The sequence below is a fragment of the Ambystoma mexicanum genome, chromosome 7p (assembly GCF_040938575.1).
Source record: "Ambystoma mexicanum isolate Mex_15411 chromosome 7p, UKY_AmexF1_1, whole genome shotgun sequence".
Classification (NCBI taxonomy): domain Eukaryota; kingdom Metazoa; phylum Chordata; class Amphibia; order Caudata; family Ambystomatidae; genus Ambystoma; species Ambystoma mexicanum.
In genome coordinates this window covers 498,479,348-498,498,984 of record NC_090939.1, presented here as the reverse complement: position 1 = coordinate 498,498,984, position 19,637 = coordinate 498,479,348, and the positions used below count along the sequence as shown (strand labels likewise).

The 19,637-nt window shown below is 47.0% G+C and overlaps 1 protein-coding gene across 3 annotated transcripts in view; it reads left to right on the top strand.

Moving 5' to 3' along the window:
* The window catches only part of USP9X (ubiquitin specific peptidase 9 X-linked), a 2,614,063-nt gene that overhangs the window by 907,023 nt on the left and 1,687,403 nt on the right, over window positions 1-19,637 (top strand). The window lies entirely within an intron of this gene.

Genomic DNA, 19,637 nt, shown 5'->3' with positions numbered 1-19,637 from the left:
GCCGGTGCAGCTGTGCTATTTTGTTTCGTCTTGACGTTTTTACTCATCTTTGCCGATAAATACACAGGTCAAAAGAAAAAATTGATACCACCAATATTCACACTCGCCCTGTATTATTCCAAAAGTTTACCTTACAACAAGCAGATGTCACATTTGTTAAAAGGCTAATGCATACAGAACTGTACCACGTGGGTTCTCCCGTTACTCACACAGCAACATTTACTAGGAGAGGAACACCATCGGTTACCTCTGCGGGTGACCGCGTTTCATCAAAATATATGATCACACTAGGCCCTCGCCAAACAGGAGCAACTGGCCACTTTGCTAGGGCAAGCAGGTGTTTTTTGTAGCGCTGCACATCGGAGTACACGTGTCCAGTAAGTCTGCTGTGAATACAAGTCGCTTTGATGTTGGTAATCACGAGCGTCAGGAAAAGGTCCACCAGAACAACAGGCCACTTCCAAGGCCACAGGAAGATTTAGAAAGAGGCTCTTGCAATAGTCCTGTCAAGAGAGGATCAGAGCTCTGGAGACAGTGAGCTTCTGGGGGAAAGTGAGAAAAAGAATACCTCCAGAAGAGATGGTGCAGCTGATAGTTTGACTTCTTAGAGACGTCAGAGATGTGAGGAGAGAAGGAGAGGGTGGAGTCAAAGATGACACCAAGGTTCTTAACCTCACAGGAAGGGGATACAGAGTGTGAGTGAGAGCCCGAGACACCCAGAGAGAGAGTCTGAGACACCCAATAAGGAGGATCTCTGTCTTCCTGACATTAAGGCCGAAATCATTGGCTGCACACCATTCTTGAATTGCGCCCACAGTCTGGTACGAGAGAAGGAGAGGTGGCTGAGGGGAACCTGAAAGAGAGCGGAGTGTCAACCTCATAACATTGAAAATTAGGGCAGAAAGTAGCGATGCGGTGGGCAAGAGGTACCATGTAGTGGTTAAAGAGCCACGGAGAGAGGTTAGACTACCTGAGGAAGATGTAATCTGCATTATCAGGGCTATGGTGGCTAGCACTGTAATACACAGATTTGCGTAGTTGAGAGCGTCTCCTTTTGCTCCAGATGTGCAGTCTAGACTTCTTAACATGCCCTTTGACGGCACATATATTTGACTGCAAGGCTTACGCGAGCCTGGAGAACCCTGCAGACCTCCAAAGCAGTAGCCAAATCCCTTGGTGCTGCAATCTTACAGCCACAACCATCTCGCCCCACTGGTACAGCTTGGAGGGCTGGGTCATTTCACTATTACTCCTCAGTTGGAAGAAGGAGAGGATGTTGTATCGGAGGTCAGAGAAGATTCCTCTGTGGTGGACGGGGATTAGGTGCTAAAACCGCCCAGGCAATGGCTGCTTTACCCACAGCTGCTGCATCAGCCACCTCTGAGGCCTTAGTCCACAAGTCCCCGGTGGGAGGCTGACTCTCACAGCATCTGAAAGAATGGTGGGGTATTAATTCCGATGCATAAGCATTGGAAACAGTTTCTCAGGGTTACTGCCTTCCCTTTCTAACAAGGTCTCCGATCCTCCACCACGGAATAGCTCTTTCAAAGATCCAGATCCGCTCCGTCTGCAGGAAATGTTGACCCTACTAGAGAAAGGTGCTATAGAACCGGTACCTGTAGCATAGAGGAACACGGGTTGGTATTCCCCATTCTAATTAATACGAAAGAAGGACAGAGGATTGAGACCCATCTTGGACTTCAGAGACTTGAACATGTTCATCAGGAAGGACAAGTTCAAGATGGTTATCCTGTCTCAGATCCTTCAGGCCCTCCAGCCTCAGGACTGGATGGTATCATTGGACCTTAAGGATTCTTACTTTCATGTGCCAATTCATCACAAGCACAGAAAGTACCTGAGGTTCACCGTTGGCAGTTCTCATTATCAGTTTCGAGTTCTGCCATTTGGACTGACTTCCGCCTGAGGGGTTTCACCAAGTTGATGGCGGTAGTGGCTGCGAATCTCAGGAGAGGGGGGGGATTTACATCTACCCCTACCTGGACAACTGACTGGTCGGGGAATGTTCCTCCGAACATTCCCTGGAACATCTCTGATCCACCGGTCACTCCCTTCACAAACTGGGCTTCTCCTTCAACTTCAAGTCAAACATGATACCATCTCAAACGCTCCAATTCATCGGAGCTGTCCTAGACGCTTCCTTGGGAAAAGCCTCGCCACCCGAGGTGAGGGCTCAAGACATTCTGCAGATGGTCACCAAATTCCAATGTGCCCAGGGTATTCCGGCCTTTGATTTTTTTTTTTTGTTTGAGGTTGCTTGGCATTATGGCATCCTGCATTTTCTTGCTGCCAGAGGCCCACCTGAGAATGAGATCCCCTCAATGGGCCCTCAGGGCTCAATGGTCCCAATTCTCAGGCATGATGTCTGACCTTTTTCACGTTCCGCACAGAGTCGCACAGGACCTTCTGTGTGTGGGCCTGCGAGAACAACATTTTGAAACCAGAACCTTTTTGGCAACCACGGCTGGAGATTACAGTAGTGGCGGATGCCTCACTCACGGTGTGGGGAGCCCACGCCAACGATTTTAACTATCCGCGTTTGTTGGTCTCCATTAGAGTACAAACTACACATCAGCCTGTTGAAGCTGAGGGCAATCAGACTAGCACTGAAGGCCTTTCTGCCCGCTTTACGGTGAAAGTGTCCTGATAATAACTGACAGCACAGTGGTCATGTGCTACCTCAACAAGAGAGGAGGCGTAGGGTCATTACCACTGTGCAGAGAAGCAATGCAGCTCTGGTTCTGCGTAACTCACAAAGGAATCTCTCTATCTGCAGTTATCCTAGCCGGAGAGGAGCACTCGGCAGCGGATGCTCTAAGCAGGCAAGTCTGTCTCCCATGAGTGCGAACTAGCTCGGGACTTCAGCCTTTGGGCAACCCCTCAAGTGGTTCTTTTTGTGACCAGTTTCAACCAGATGTGCGAACTCTACTGCTCCAGGGAATTTCCCCCAAGAGGAGCTCTAGTGGACACGTTCATAGTGGACTGGCAGTTTCCATTCCTGTATGCGTTTTCTCCAGTCCCTGTCATTCCTCACGTGATCAGGAAGTTGAGAAAGTGGGAAATCCATGATCCTAATTGCCTCGGATTGGGCCAGGAAGACATGACCTGGTCCTTCTGGACATGTCCATCTGTCCTCCAATAAGTCTTCCACAAAGAGAGGACCTTCTCTCACGCGAGGGGGCTGGGGGGGGAGGGGGGGGGGTCGGTTCTCCATCCAGAGGTCCAGACACTCAACCTTCGCACATGGTTTCTGATAGGTTGAGATATAGGGATTGGGACCTCCCGGATGATGTAATGAAGATTTTCCTTTCTGCCAGAAGGCCAGCAACGAAATCCTTATACCGCTGTCATTGGAGCAAATTCTGCAGCTGGTGCAGGGATACTAATTTGGACCCTTTTACATGCAGTACACCTATGGTGTTATCATACTTATTACATCTGGCTAATCTGGGGCTCCAGGTTGGTACAGTGAAAGAGTATCTAGCAGCGCTATTCATTTTCAACTGCTCCCCTGAAGAGAAGATTCCACTGGTTATACAGTTTTTGAAAGGATTGACAAATGTTTTTCCTCGGGTCACTTTTCAATTCCCGGTTTGGGATTTCAACCTAGTTCTGAAATTCCTAATGTGTGCTCCATTCGAGCCTATCCACTTCTGTCCTTTAAGATTAACCTTAACGACCTTCCTTTTATTGGTTCTTACATCAGCCCGTATGCTTAGTGAACTCCAAGCCGTGTCCTACAAGCCTCCTTACACACTTCTTTAAGGATAGAGTGGTCCTTAAGGTTATACCTACCTTTCTACCAAATATTTTGTCCGAGTTTGGAAAGGACGAGGGGAGGCTACACAGGCTTGACCCAAAACGTGCACTTAGTCTTCAATTTAGATATTCTGTAAATGTGGAATCTGTCAACTTTATGTTGGTTACACAGGCCATAGGTTGAGTATGCGGTCTCAAAACACACTTTATCTAGGTGGTCATCCTAGGACTATCTGAATGCGACAGATTAGCTGGAAAAGATCCTCCTGAGGGTCTCGGAGCACATCCAACCAGGGGGATGGCTATTTCTTCTGCCTTACAGCGGGGAGTCCCAATTAAGGATATGTGTGCCGCTGCAACATGGTCCTCAGTCCACACTTTGACCAAGCATTATGGTCTGCACTCTTCCTCAGGTCAGGATGTTGTTTTTGGGATGGCTGTGTTACATTCTGTACATATAGACCAATAAGTAACCCCTAAATTCTAATTGGAAACTGTAAATTCTGACTCCCTCCTCCAAAGATGCAAATGCTGCTTTGGGAGTCGATCTTAAAATGAGGAACACGTGGGAGGACAAAATCCGTTCGAAGAACAAGTTACTTACCCATGGTAACTTTCTTTTGACTGGATGTTCTTCGCATTTTTTCTTCATCGACCCTCCCAGCCTACCCTGCAGTAGAATTTCCATGTAATTGCAGCTTAAACTCTTTCAGGGTGAGTAGTAGCTGTCGGCCGTAGGATAAACCAATACATATAAAAACGGAACTGTAGCCACTGGCACGCGCTATATACAATTGATGATGTTGACACTGAGATGAAGGTTCTCGAGAGATAGCGAGTCGATGGGCATTGACGTGCAGTGCCCCTCCGGATATGGCAATATCATAAGATGAGGAATACTTAGGAGGAATATTCAGTCGAAAGAACATTACCATGGGTAAGTAAGTTGATCTTCTCTCACCCTCACTACATCCCTAGATTTCCATCACATCCACATGTCTCAAGATTGCAAAGATGTGGTTCACAATTTGGTGCTCTGGTGATTGGATTGGGACTCTCAATTTCCTAGTTCAGAAAATTCAGCCATACTGGCTGGGCTTGGCAAAGAGTGGATTTGGGTTTTCATCCATCACAATTAACGTGCCTGCTATTTCTCGCTCCACACGTACATGTTTGACACCCTCTCTCTTCGGCCACACAAGCGTATCAAAGAGTTTATGAAAGAACTTGCCCAGCTCCTTCTTGGGAACTAAACACAGGTCTCACCATATTAATTTGGCGTCCATTTCAACCTATTCCTCTACATAATGCGTACATAAAGTTAGTCTCCTTCAAAACTGCATTCTTGGAGGCCATCACCTTCACCATTAGGTTGTTAATTCTGTCTCGATCTACTTGGCAACCATAACTCGCATTCCATAAAGACAAGGGGCCTCATTAGGAGTGTGCAGTCTGGAAACAAGGGTGCCGGTAAACTCACTGGCACCCTAGTTTCCGGACAGCCACGCTGAGTTTGCCTGCCGGGGCCGCTTTCCCGGTGGGCAGACTCAACACAGAAGCATCCGCACCATTCGTAACGGTGCCGATGCTTCTGTGAACCCATTTCCATCATGGTGGGGACTTATATTTTCCAGCACCCATCTTCCCTGTCCGCCGGGACTTGTAATGTCTCGGTGGTACCTGGAAGCTAGGTGCTGGTCCTGCGCTCAATTTACCCAAGACTAATGCCAAAGGTACTGTATTTGTTCCACTTGAATGAAACCTTGGTTCTGCCAGTTCTTTTCAGTCCCCTGACAACACCTGCTGAAAGAGTCCTTCATTCCCTTGATGTAATGATGGCCCTTTAATGCTAAATGGATCAAACAAAATGATTTTGCAAAATCTCTCAGCTATTTGTCCTTCCGGTTTAATGGTAATAGCAAAGGCCTGTATAGGGCCTCAATCTCGAGGTGGCTGGCTGCATGCATTGGCCTATGCCATCACCAGCTGAAAGAGCACTGCGTGGAGCACATTCCATAAGAGCTGTCTACTAACATGGCTCCCTTGGCGGAAGTGCCGCTGCTAAACCTTTGTAGTCTGGTTGTGTGGAGGTCCCCACATACCTTCACCAGATTATGTTGCATTGCAATAACTTGGCAGCGAAGTCTAGTGTTGGACAGGTGGTCCTGCAAACCTGGTCTCCTGAGGTGAGTTACATTTCCTCCCTCCTGTATGCATATTTTGTTGTTGCTGCTTTGGTGTGTGCTCAACAGCATGTGACTCTAAGAAAGCAAGAATTTTGTGGAATAATTAAGTTGCTTACCTGTAACTCCTGTTCGCTAGCATTGGTGTATTTAATAGATTCACATGCAACCCTAAAACATACTCCACTGGAGCCTCCACTTTGCATTTGCCCATGTGTTACAAGAAACTAAAGATGGCCTGAGGTGGAGCAAAGGAAGGCACTATGAATTGGCTGAAGGGTAAATGAACTAAAGTTGCAATTATAGAACACTATATCAAGTGCAATTTCTTGTATTGCCGTTAAAACTACTTCAGTGTAACTGAGGATTCCAGCCTGCCTGGGAATATTGAACAGCATGTGAATCTATGCAAGATACCAATGCTGGAGGACAAGAGAAACTTGATTTTAATTTGCAGTGAAGAATGGTTGTAGATTATCCTTAACTCTTATTTACAACCCTTCGCTTTGGTCAGTAATATTAACATTGGTGTTATGACCGTTTTTCTGAAGTCCAAATAAGGGCTTAGTAAAACCATTCAACTGAGGCAGTACAAGACTCCACTCTTAGTATAAGGCTGTACCACCTGAGTTCATGGTAGCATAGTCCGAGCAGCCAGGCTCATCTGAGGAGGGAGAGAGGGCTGTAGAATCAGTACACATGAAATTGTAATACAAATGGTCCAAAGAAACACTGAAACATTATGTATGTAAAAATAATCTATTTATTTAAATACAAGTAGGCCCAGATAAATCTAGGGGGTAAGTACGTACTAACACATTATATGAAATCACAATATAAAAACACAACACTATACTTGAAGGTACACAGACCCAAGTATAGACCTTATTTGAAATTCCTAACAGTAGTTCTAGGGAAGTCAAAACCTTTTCATACACATTGGCTATAGGTCAAGCCTATTCATGGGGAGTAAAAACCAATGGTTACATTTCACAATTACATTCAGTAATGCAAGGGCAGCAGACCCTTCCAGGTGTATAATGATTCTCAGCACAAATCACTTAATCAGTCAATGTACTGTTTGTGAATCGTGGAACATTTATTCCAGGTACAGTAAATATCTATGACTACTTTTGTGATAGGTTTTACTAGGTTATACTATACCTAGTATAACTTAAGTATGTAATGCACAATTACAGGTGCTTTTAAAATCAGGGAACACCAGATTGAGATGAGCAGTAACTCTTGTAACTTATTTTGGATGGCACACAGCTAACAAAATTTAAGTAAAACCCACATACTTTTTTTAACTTCACAATGAAGGGGGAAGTAAAACCCAATGTTGGACTTTAATGAATGAGTCAGTTATTCTAGGCAGGCAAAAACCTTATGTAGACGTATTCTGTACAGGCGAGCAGCAAGTAAGGGGAAGCAAGACCCTGTTGGTGGACACTCATACAATTAACCTGCAGGAATAATCTGGTGAAACCAAGACATTCCTTTAAGAATAATGTATCACACATCTAAGGTAAGTAAGAACTTTTGTAACTGTTCACTCTTAGAATTACAGTTACCAACCAACTCTTTACAAGTAAGTAACTTTGAAAACCCTTATTTTCTTTTCTAGGCAGAAGTCCCAATCCCTTGAAAGTCTTTAGCTTATTCTTGGAGAATGAGTGTTCTCAGTGGCAGAAGGGGGGTCTCTAGTGACCAACAGGCAGTGTAAGAATAGGTTCTTTAGCAGCAAAAGCCAGAGTTCCTTAGGAAAACTGGGTAAACAGGTGAGTACTTTACTTCTAGGGTTAGAAGAAGGTCCAGGGGCTTTGCAGAATACACCCTAGCAGGATTCTAGCAGTGGGACTGGGTGCACTGGATGAGAGGCCTCCCCATCACAGAAAACAACCCACAGCTACACAGCAATCCTAACAGGCTTAAGATAAATATATAGCCAAGCCAACACAGTACCTCAGCATTGAAGATGTTGCAGCAGGAGAACTTCAGGGTCTGCAGCCAAATACCCGGTCAGTGGATTACTTATTGCGGTGACTGAAAACAAGACCTTGGAAGGAACTTTGCAGCAGGGATTGATGACGAAGGCTCTAGGCAAGGTTTCCCTTGTGGCTGAATGCGGTTCTGCGGATTTGGCAACTTTTTAAGGAGCACAGAAGAAGACAGAAAATCACAGTTGAATTCTCGTCGTTACAAAGGTCCAGCACTCTGTTGAGGGGACTTTTCGGACTCTGGAGATCCACCAGGATGCCCACGAAGTTTCAGCGAGATTCGTAATTTGGAAGACCGTGCACCGCACAATGGCTCGAGGTCCCAGGGTATTGGGGTATTGCTGCAATGTAAGGTCGCAGCAACGCATGGGATGGCTCAAAATGCAGGTCTTCTTGATTCCAGTGGGTCTCACCAGGCTCTGGGTCGTTCTCTTCGGCAGTGGAGTAACTTTGCTAGAAATGTTGGGGGGACATGACATCTGAAGAAAAGGTGCCCCAGCCAAATGAATGGGGACAAAATGGTGTGCCATGAAAGTTAGGGGGGTGGGGGACCAACACCTCCAGCCCCCTAAAAATTACGTCCATGGTTTTCGGAGTCCCCAGGTTGATTGGAAGGAAGGGCTACAGCAGGCTCCGGTTACACAGCAGGCTCTGGTTGCTTGAAATCGCGTCAGTAGCGGTTCCTTCATGTTACTCTTCGTTTTCGGCTCCCGTGGTTGACTTTTCTTCAGCTTCCAGGTTTGCAGTATTTATCAGGTACTACAGCACAACCTCTGCATTCTCTCGCCGCATTTTACAAGGAGCGTGGTGGTCCAATCAGGACAGCCAGCCCCCCACTGAGATTTGTCCCCATTCAAGCAAGGCGTAAGACAAAGGGCTTGGGAGATTTGGACTCCTCCCTCGCATCCTGCCCTCACAGACAGACTGGAGCCTGGGTGGAGAGTCCAGGGGACTCCTGGCGAAGATAAAAATCACACACAGGAATTTCCTGCCCTGGATGTCCGGGGAAGGAACAAGAAACGACAAACACAAATTTGGCAAAAAAAAGAAGGGGGGGGCATTTTGGTATTATAAGCACCCTTAGCGCAGCTGTGAACACAGCCCTTGGTTAAGGTGCACCAAATTAATACAAGGTATCACTGCCACCAGCCATTTAAGGTAAGCTTGTCACTGTAACAGAATTGTTACAATGTATCCCCCCAGCACTCCACATAAGGTGCAGTGTGCTGGCTTCACAGAATAAAATGTAAAAGCGATGAAAAGATCCTTTCTACCCTTGGGAACTGTAGTTCACCCAAGGTTAGCAAAAGAAAGTTAAAAGGCGAGCCCCTATTGCAACCTAGCAACAACAGGCACTTATTGCCAATAAGCTGTTAAAGAGGATAACTTTAAAAAGACACTATGGAGAGTCTTACAAACGAGACCCATAAAAAGATTTAAAAATTATGTGAGTGTGGAAAAAGGTTCCCACTCACTGAAGTATTAAAGAAAATATCCCACTCGTAAAGCAAAAGTTCTGGGATTGACCCAGGTCAATCTGGCTTGACCAGTTCTGTGAAAATCTTACCTAACAATTAGTTGCAGACATTTACATCACTGCTGCAGGGTGTAAGCTATAGCCCTTCAGCAACACTGCCCTTTTGTGGATCAGTACATCCTTTAACCTTTTAATTCTCAAAAATGGAAAACTGCAAATTTCGTTCTTTGCATTGTTCATTGTTCATATTGTCATATCTGAAAATGTGCAGCATTTTTGCAGTGGAGAAAGAAAGGAATGTTCAAGAAAAAAAGCATGTCTTACCTTGTGGTAGACTTGTGTAAACAGGATTTTGTGTCTGTCTAGGGGCCGCTTAAGATTTTGTAATGCTATTGATTTTTGTTTTGCGGATCATTTACTACAATTTCCTACATGTGCTTTAGCACACAATTTCTACAGGGAAGCCTATTCTTTCATTGCAGCACTTATGAGGTATCCTTGGTGTTACTTTATCATCATGGGTGATCCCTGCCGTGCCCCCCTTCCATTACCAACCTTCTATTTTCACCAAGGAGCTGCGAAAAGTATAATTGAAGATTGCACATGCAAAGTTGACCAGTTCTGCCCTGCCATTCTTGCAATAGCAGCTCTTTGAGAGGAAGATTGGGTCGAGGTGCCTGGTATTCCCTTTAGTTAATGTTAGGTAGACCAGAGAACGGGTTCTCTGTATATGTGTTCTAGCTAAATGCTCAATGATGGGCCAACTGGTGGGAGCTAATGTGAGGGGAGGTTATCGGACATGTTTTTATTCTCCAATGTCCTGTCCCCTTCCTTCCATAAGTTGGGAACTAAGTCCCTCGGAAGGCGACTGGACCTTAGCAGCAATCTTCATAGCCTACATCACCCCTGGTTCTTCGCAAAGTCTGTGAAAGAAACGCCCCCAGGCTACACTATACACTATATAGCGATGCTTTCTTTTACTGCTGGCAAGGTTGTGTTTTTTTCTTGCATTCAGGATTTATAAGTCAATCCGGCTTCAGTCATAACCCCAGCTGCACTGATGGTGCTGTGGTCCTAGCTGGAGCCCGATTGATGCAAAGGTGCTTAATACGAGACACAAATCCTTAGCGTAGTGCAGCACCAGGAAAAGGAGCTCTGCTATGGACTTTGCAATGACACAGGGGTGATGAAATGATAGAGGTGAGGAGTGAGGTTACCCTCTCACTAGACGAGGGACACTAGTTGGGGAACCATTTTCTTTTGCTCCTTTCCTCCCATAGACTTCTATAGCACACCCTGTGTTTTTGCTTTGTTTAGACTCCACTCCTGACCTTTTGGAGGCAACTAAAGCATTATGTTTTACTTCCCTTGCCCTTTTACTCATTCTTATGCAGGAACTGATCAGTCCATAAGACCATCTGTATTGTGACACTCGCTTTGCGACGTCCTTGTATTATTAAAATTTCACACATCACCTTAAAGTGAAGTGATGTTAGGATACTGTGATGAATCTGATGGAGTCATCACTGTTTTCCCAGCGGTGACCTGCTCCCATGTGGCCAAGGGATAGCAGTCGCTACCTGATCCTAACTCTGGGGGCGGCTATATGAGGGAGGATCACATGGGAGAAGACCACCACTGGGGTAATGTCATGGCTTTGTTGGATGAGATGTGGTATCCCCTGTTAGGGAGAACTTTCATGTTGGTGCTTAATTCATCCCACCTTGGAGAACCCCAGCTCTTTTGCTGGACTTATGACTTTTTAATTTTAACCCTGGAGTGAGAGACCTTTCCTCGCTCTCTCCTGTGTTTTGACCTGATTTAGATTGTGTTTCCACTGTTTTTGGAGTCTGACAAACTCCATAGGCATCTACTTTTTGTATGGTGATGCATAGCACCTTCGGTGCAGTGCCACAGAGAAATCCTTTATATTTCTCAGAAGTTTAAATACCTTTTCTTGTGTGAACTACTGTTCCCAAGAATAGTAAAGTGGAGGTCCAGCACACACCATCCTATGCAGAGTGCTGGGGGTTCCCTAGTGGTATACATGCATTTCACCGCAGTTTTTTTCATTGCAGGTTTTTTCATCGCCGTTTTTATTTCGAAAAAAAAACTCATCTTTTTTTGGGGGGGTTAAAAAATTAAATATATGGTTGTGGGTGTAAGGGAAAAAAAAAGGGGAAGCTTGGGGGGTAACCCCCCCCCCCAAAAAAAACGATGATTTTTCGAAAAAAAAGGGCGATGAAAAAACCTGCGATGAAAAATACAGCGGCGAAATAACGTAGAACCTCCCTAGTAGCCCCCTATCAACATTCTCATGTAATATTTTTATGCTACCCACCCTACTTTAAATGGCTGGTGGCAGTGGTTTAATTTTCTTACCATTGTGCTTTTCTACCGCAGGCTGAACCTTCAGCTGCAGTACAGCACCCATGGGTGACCGTTTCGTCAAAATGTCCCTGGTCTTATTTTTTTGCCAGTTTCTGTTTGTGAGGTCTTTCTTGGGTTTTACTTTATGCGTTGAGCCAGGTTTGAACCCTTTGTTCATTTTGCCTTTTGCCGGGCTTCAGCCCTGAAGCCCTCCTCTGGCTCCAGTGTGTCTGGAAAGGCAGGATATGAGTTTTCCAAAACTCCCCTGTCCTTTGTCTCTAGGAGTGCCTGAATGCAACCAGTCCTGACTGACTGGCTGGCTGTCCTCTCAGGACAGCCACCCTGCTGTGTGATCGACAGCGTAGGCGGTGCATGTATGGGAGAAACCTGCTTAAAAGGCGAGGGTTTTGGGACTAGAGGCAGTCGACCACTGGGAGAAATACCTGACATAAACCGTGAACGAAGCTTGCTGCATCCTCCTGGACCTTTGAATTGCCCGGTGAAGCCCTGCTGCTGTGCTGAAACTCCTTTATCTGATTGACAAGCGAAGCTCCGGAAGTGACTACTTCTTGCCTTGAATTAGTGGGACCAACTAACCCTGCGACGAACTCCACTGGACCATCTTCCCTGACTGGCTGTTCTTCTTTGCTGCTGAAATAACCGAGTGCCAGCGGTTGAGATATCCGTAGTCAAGTGCAAAGTCTGTAATACAGGCAGCAGCTCCAGGGGTCTACCAAGGACCCACCAGAAGCAGGACGACCAGAGCTAGAGTACCCTCACCAGAGTGCAGGACCCCAGGAGTGAAGGAAGCCCATCTGGTATCCGAGATCTGCAAAGGTGCCGTTTACTAAGCGCTGTAACTAGTGCAGCTGAACTGAAAAGAGCCTGTACCTGCCGACAACCTCCCAAATACTGCCGCAGGAGCCCTCCAGACGTCCTCCCGCTTGTCCCCAAGACTGAGGATTCAGGAACACAGGGTCTGCCCTTCCACAGCACGTGCAGAAGGCACAGACAAAATGGCGGTGCTTGCAGACAAGATGGCACACTAGACAGAAGCCTGTCAACATGGTGAAGCTCTAAGGCAAGAGCCTGTGGCCTGGGCAGATTGGGGTCCTATGACTTTGGTCATGTGGTCCACGTCCTACCCCACATTCTCGGGTCAGACCAAGGTACCATGAGGGCATGTACTCGCAAGGAGGGAGCAGACAGCAGGCCTTTACTCCACCTCAGCTGGTGCTGGTGTAGGATTGCATCCAGCCTGCTTTGCGAGAAAAGTTTGCTTGACAAATGTTGGACCATCATGCGGTCCCCCAGATAGGGGAACATCAAGGGCATAATTCAGCCGGTGCCTGTGCAGCTTTTACCTCCTCCAACTCCATTGCCCATGCCTTCAGTAATTCTGGTAGCAGCGCATCCATGCCCAGTGCCAGAAACTTGGCTGCCTTCAGCGGCAGAACTACACCTGTGGACCCAGAGGCCCCTTCAAACACAGGTGACCAGCAAGACACTGACTAAGAGGAGCAGGACATGCCTTCCTCTATTAAGGCATTCCATGACAGGATTGCCAGTTTAGCACTTTACCTGGGCATCCCCCAACCACAGAGGTGGCTGCTGGGGTCAGTGGTACTGGCCGAAGTGCTAACCATCAAAGCAGAAGCCAGATCGGACATAGCTTTACAGAAGCATGTGGAGACTTGTATAAAAGGGATGGCTCAAGCCCCATTCCATTCAGCCAACAAATAAAAGGTTGGATGCAAAGTTCAGGCAGGTGGAGGGAGACAACCTGCTCTTGTCAGTGCACCCCCAGCCACTGTCTTTAGTCATTACGGCGGCATCTATGAATGCCAAGCCCCTGACCTCCACCACGAGCACTGCAACTTTAGCCTTGCTGGGCAAGGACGAGAAAATGCTGAAGGTCTACAGGAAAGTCTACTCAAACGCAGAACTTCACCTCAGGCAAGCCAATGCCGACGCAATCCTGGAAGCGGCTAACCAACAACTGTGGAGAGAGGTAGCAGACTTCTCGCCCGATTCTCCGGCTGATAAACAAGCCTCTTTCAAGGCGGAACTCACAGAATCTAAACTTGTTGCAAAGGAGATAATGGAGTCCACGGTGGCGCACATTGATACTGTGAGCAGGACAATCTGTGTGCCAACAAACATGAGAAGGGGACAGCATGGCTCAAGGCAAACAGATTCAATCCCGACGTCCAGGACAGGATCGTAGACCTACCCTTCGAGGGCGGTGACTTGTTCCACTCCTCCACTGACAAGGAACTCGATATAAAGAAGAGCAGCTCACAGACAGCCAAGTCCCTGGCCATTCTTATCTAGCCAGCTGCTAAAACCTTCTCATAGGGCCACTCTCAATCAGACAGAGACCGATCTTTTGGCGGTTCTGTGGCTTCCAGGACCGCCGGTGCAGACAGCCAGGCAGGTCACCCAGCCAGCACAGGCGAAAACACCAGAAGTCTACGCACAAGGGCTTTTTTCAGTCCCCCTCTGTCATCTGCCTTTGACCCAAAAAAGCAATGACGGCTCTTCTCAGGTCCACAGCACCCCAGTCGGGGGCAGTTTGGTCCTGCACAGTCAAGCTTGGCACTCACTGTTAGCGGACTCATGGCTGATTTTGGTGGTCTCCTCAGGCTTTTGATTTGCCCTGCCATCCCCCATCCTGTTCCCCCGTACCCCCTCTCACAGATCATGACTCCGTCACGCTTGATGGAGATTCTCTGCATGGTCGAGAGCGAGGTGGTGGAGGAAGTTCCTCTCCCTCAGCAGGGGCATGGCTTTTACTCCAGCTTCTTTGCTGTTTCAAAGGAAGAACCATGCGGCCCTGCAAGTGGTCCTAGAATCATCCTTCCTCAATCTATACCTACCTCTGCAGAAGTTCAAAATGGTGATGTCAGCGCTTATAGCGGAGACGCTTTGTGGGGGGACGGGGATGGACTGGATGTGCTCCTTGGATCTGAAAGATGCATATAGGCTTGTCCCCATAGTGCAGCACCATCAATCTTTCCTCAGGTTCCCGGTCATGGGGTTGCACTTTAAATACAAGGTGCTACCGTTTGGCTTGAACTCCGTACCAAGAGTATTCACAAGACTACTGAAAGCAGTGGTGGCTCTGCTCAGATCGGAGGGCCTTCATGTGTATCCTTACCTCGACTACTGGTTCGTCAGAGGGGAGTCCCCGGAGCAGGTCAGATACTCATAGTTAATATTCCTGACTACACTCTACGAGCTGGGGTTCTCCAGCAACTTCAAAAAGCCTCAGCTCCACCCTACACAAACTTTGGTGTTTCTGGGGCTGCTGTGGGACACTCTGATGCAGAGGGTGTTCCCCACGGGAGAGAAGGTGGCAGCGATCAAGCTTCCATCGCTCATTTCCTCAGCAGAATAGTAACTACATTACTAGGTGCCAGCACCTACTAGGAGTTCTGGCAGCATGCCTCTTTGCTATCCATTACACCAGGCTGCGAACGAGGAGGCTGCAGCTGCATTTTCCGGCATCCTTGGATCAGGAGTCTGTCAATCAGGGAGCTCTGGTCACTATACCTGCACCCCTAAAGCAGGACCTCATGTGGTGGGGGCGGGATGTGAACCTCATGGTGGGCAGACGTTTCTGACCCCCTCAGACAGATCATACTATGACTACGGACTCCTCACTCCAGGAACCAGGACCGAGCAACACCACCACATCAATTGGCTGTAAATGATGGCCATTTTGCTCGCACTCAAGGCATTCCTGCCCTTCATCAGGAGCAGTACGGTTTGCATCCAGACAGACAACTCTACCTGCATTTGTTATATTAAAAAGCAGGATGGCACCAGATCCCCCCCAACCCCCTCCTATGCAGGCTGGCCCTCAGCATCTGGGTGTGGGCTATGTAGCAGGACATCTGGATCTCAGCGGTCCATCTGCCGGCAAAATTGACCCTCAATGGGCTCTGACAATTACGAATGGCAGCCAAGTCCTCTAAGAGATGTTGAGCAGATGGGGGTCACCCGATCAGACTGTTTGCAACAGAGAGCAACCGTACTTGTCAGCAGTTCAGGGACGCGCTCCACATCCCCTGCAATGGGGTGTGGGCATTAGCTCTCTCTCCTAACTCGCAAGGTTGTTTGCAAGATCAGACAAACCTGGTGACTGCATCTCATCCTCATAGCGCCGCAGTGGCCGTCCAGGCCTAGGTTCTCGGGATCTACAGCAGCTGTCATCCCAACCAGAAGTACCTCTCCCTCTTGGGGAGGGCCTGCTCCTGGTGCAGCAGGGGGGTGCAGTTATTCACCCTTGCCGGCGAGACTAGCCCTAGCAGCCTGGTACCTTAGCAGGTAACTCTGCAACATCTCCAGCTGTCACAAGACAACCTAGAAATCATCCAAGGAGCCAGGAGCCGGGATACTCAAAAGCAGTACTAGAGCAAATGGACCAGGTTCTGCTTCTGGTCCAAGGAAAACAGAGTGGACCTGCTATCCTGCACTCTTGAACAGGTGTTGTCTTTTTCAGCATACTTAGCCAGATCAGGGGTCCAGGTCCACACCTGCAGTATATACCTTGCCGTCATTGGCACTGACAGGTTCACGTTTTCTTGGTCTAATCCAGTGGCGAAGAGGCACCGAGCTGGGTTGACAAGGCTTTACCCGCCTGTCTGATGCCCGCACCCGGTCTGAGATCTAAACCTTGTTCTTAGTGCCATTGCACACAAATCATTCAAGCCCCTGGCTACAGTAGACATCAAATTGTTCATGCTCAAAACAGCTCTACTAGTGGGACTTCAGCTCGCAGAGTTGGCGAGATTCAGGCTCAGGTGGCTTTCAAGCCCTACACTACCTTTCATCGGGACATGGTTGTGCTCTGCACGCACCCCAGATTCCTACCAAAAGTGGTCTCCACTTTCCACATCAACGAAGAGATTGTGCTCCCCACTTTCTTTAGAAATCCCAAGGAGGATGCCAAAAAGGCACTCCACTGTTAAGATGTTTGTTTATTAATTTGAATGGCGCACCAAACCCAAAGATAACTGGGCGCAACAGAGAACAGAATACATGGATACTTTAAGCTTAGTTACAGAGTTAAGGCAAGACAATATAGGAGAAACACATTACAAATAAGAAATTAAACAAATCTGGTGAAGGAATATACATGTGTACCAGCGGTTAGAGTTGGGGCTGGCGTGGTTCACATTTCCCGACGGTCATTAGAATGTAGCCATTTCAGGATATTCTGTCTGAAGCTGTAATAGGATTGGTCTATTCTAATGTCAAATGGAAGAGTACTGGGCCGCCTTAACCGGGAAACTGCTGCCGCCAGTTTTTTTTTTTTTTTTGCCTGAATCTCGATATCTGCAAGCAATAGGAATTGGTAGCTCTGGTCGGGTGGGTTGATGTTCTTTTCACAATTCTGTCTCCAAGGTATGGAGGAGCTGCATTATTGAGGCATTTGTAGGTTAGTGAGGCTGTTTTGAGTGAAAGTCTGTCACAGATTTTTAGCCACTGCTGTTCTCTTATGTTATAGATGTGTTGTTTAGTTGGTAAGTTAAGAGCAGTTCTCAGGGCATTATTTTGCAGAATTTGCATGTTGTCAATGATGTATTTGTTGGCTTCCAAATACAATGCATTGCAGTAGTCAAGTTTGCAGAGTATTAGGGTATTGGCGAGGATGATATAGCTAGCTTGGGTGAGGAAAGCTCAGCATGCTCTAATGAGCTTGCACGTGTAGGAGGTGGAGGATGCAAGGGAGTTTTCTTGTTTCTTCAGCGTCAGGAAGGAGTCAAGGTGGAAGCCTAGTGTTTTCAGTACTTTGGCTACTGTAATTATGTTGCTATCAATGTTAAATGCAGAGTAGCTGGGGATAAGTTTCTTTAGGTTGGCAGCGGAGCCAAGGAGCAGGATTTCAGTTTTGTCATCTTTCAGGCATAGGCCATGAGTAGCCGTCCATGCCTGAATGATGAGGTATATTTCATTTACCAAGGCTGTATCAGCGACAAAGTTGCCCAAAAGGGGAATGAGGATCTGAGTGTCATCTGCATAATTAGTGTAGGTGACACCCAGTCTGTCCAATTTGTCAAATAGGGGCTTGGTAAATGCATTATACATAGTTGGCGAGACAAAGGAACCTTGGGGTACATCGCAGGTTATTTTGATGGGGTCAACTGATGCCGAAGTAGAGAAAACTCTCATGCTTCGGTTGTCCAAGATTGGACCCAGGCTATAGCCTCCCTTGAGAAGTGGCCCACCGATGCCAAATGTTCACACAACTGTTATCCACCAGGTCAAAGGCCGCCGACAGGTCAAGTAGGAGTAGCATGGCTGTTTCCCTTGCCGTTGAGCTCGTCAATTTGGGTTTTGAGGTCAATTAAGGCGGTCTCTGTGCCGTGTTGTGGTCTAAACCCAGATTGGCGGACACCTAGGAGCTGGTTGGATACAAGATGGCGCTGGATTTGTAGATGAGCTACTCTATTATCTTGAGGAGGAAAGGTACCGTGGTAATAGGCCTATAGTTGGTGGGGATGGAAGGGTCTAGGGTTTGCTTCTTGAGAGGTAGAACCCATGACTTTTAAATTACTTGGTATGGTGTTAGTAGAGAAGGAGGCGTTAATCAGTTTAGTTATAAAGGGGGCTATGTCCCTTGCTGCATCCTTTATTAGTTGGGCATGGCGGTTATTTTAACTCTCCACCAGGAATTCAGGGTCTGAGTTATTAGGGAGTGTGTTGATAGTTGGGAGTAGGAGTGGCAGGATGTAGTCTGGTGGGATATTTTTTTTATAGCTCTGGTGGGTAGTGGAGATGCCATAGTTTTAACTTTGGTGATTTGTTTGTCTAGAGTTGAGGAAAAGTCGATGAGGAGGTGTTGTCCATTGTTGAGGGGTAATTATATTGATTGTAGTGTCGCAGTTTAAGGTGGCAACCCAGTCCAGGGTCCTACCTTTGTCATGCGTTGGGGTGAGGAATTTTTGGGTTGGGCCATGTTCAGCTAGCATGGTAGCTACAGATTGGGCTGGTTTGTCATCTGGGTCATTGAATCCTAAGTTGAAATCTCGAGTAATAGGAGTTGCGATGAGTCTTAAGTGTTAGCTATGAGGCTAGATGGGTCCTCCTCGAAGGTACAGATAGGGCCAGGTGGCCTATATATTAAATAGTTAGTGTGCGACAATCAGAGATGGGCAATTTGGCTATGAGCAGTTCGCATGATTTAAGAGGTGGTTGGGTAAGTAGTCTTAGAGCAATGTTAGTTTTTGCTATAATGGCAAGACCACCTCCTTTGCTGTTGGGTCTATCCATTCTAATTATTTGGTAGTTTTCTGGGATGGCTAGGGAGAGCGCTGGGTCAGCTGCTTCGTGCAGCCAGGATTCTGTGACCGCTAGCAGGTCAAGGTCATCGGATGATAAGATGTCAGCTATTTCATTGGCATGGGCCACTAAGGATCTGGCGTTAATCATGTCTCCTGATACTATAGTTTAGTTAGGCATCTTCTGGAGTTTTATAGGAATACATTTGGGAGTAGGGAGTGGTTCGGGGTATGGCAGGGTAGATTTATACTGAGCATTGTAGACCTTGTTACTGTGAGCTGCTGGCTCATAGAGACGAGGAAGTCTAGCTCGGAGTCTGCTGTTTCTGTCCAGGGTTGGACATGGTGCATGTTTACAAAAAAGATATGGTTAAGCAGATTAGTGGTAGGGTAAGGAACAACAGAGAGGTTGCCTGGGTCTTTCTAGGACACATAGTTGTGACTCTTTTTTGATTTTTTTTAAAAAGATTTTTTATTTGGTTAGTTGTCAAAAAACAACTTTTCAAATCTTTTACATTTCAACATAAAAGAAACCAATAAA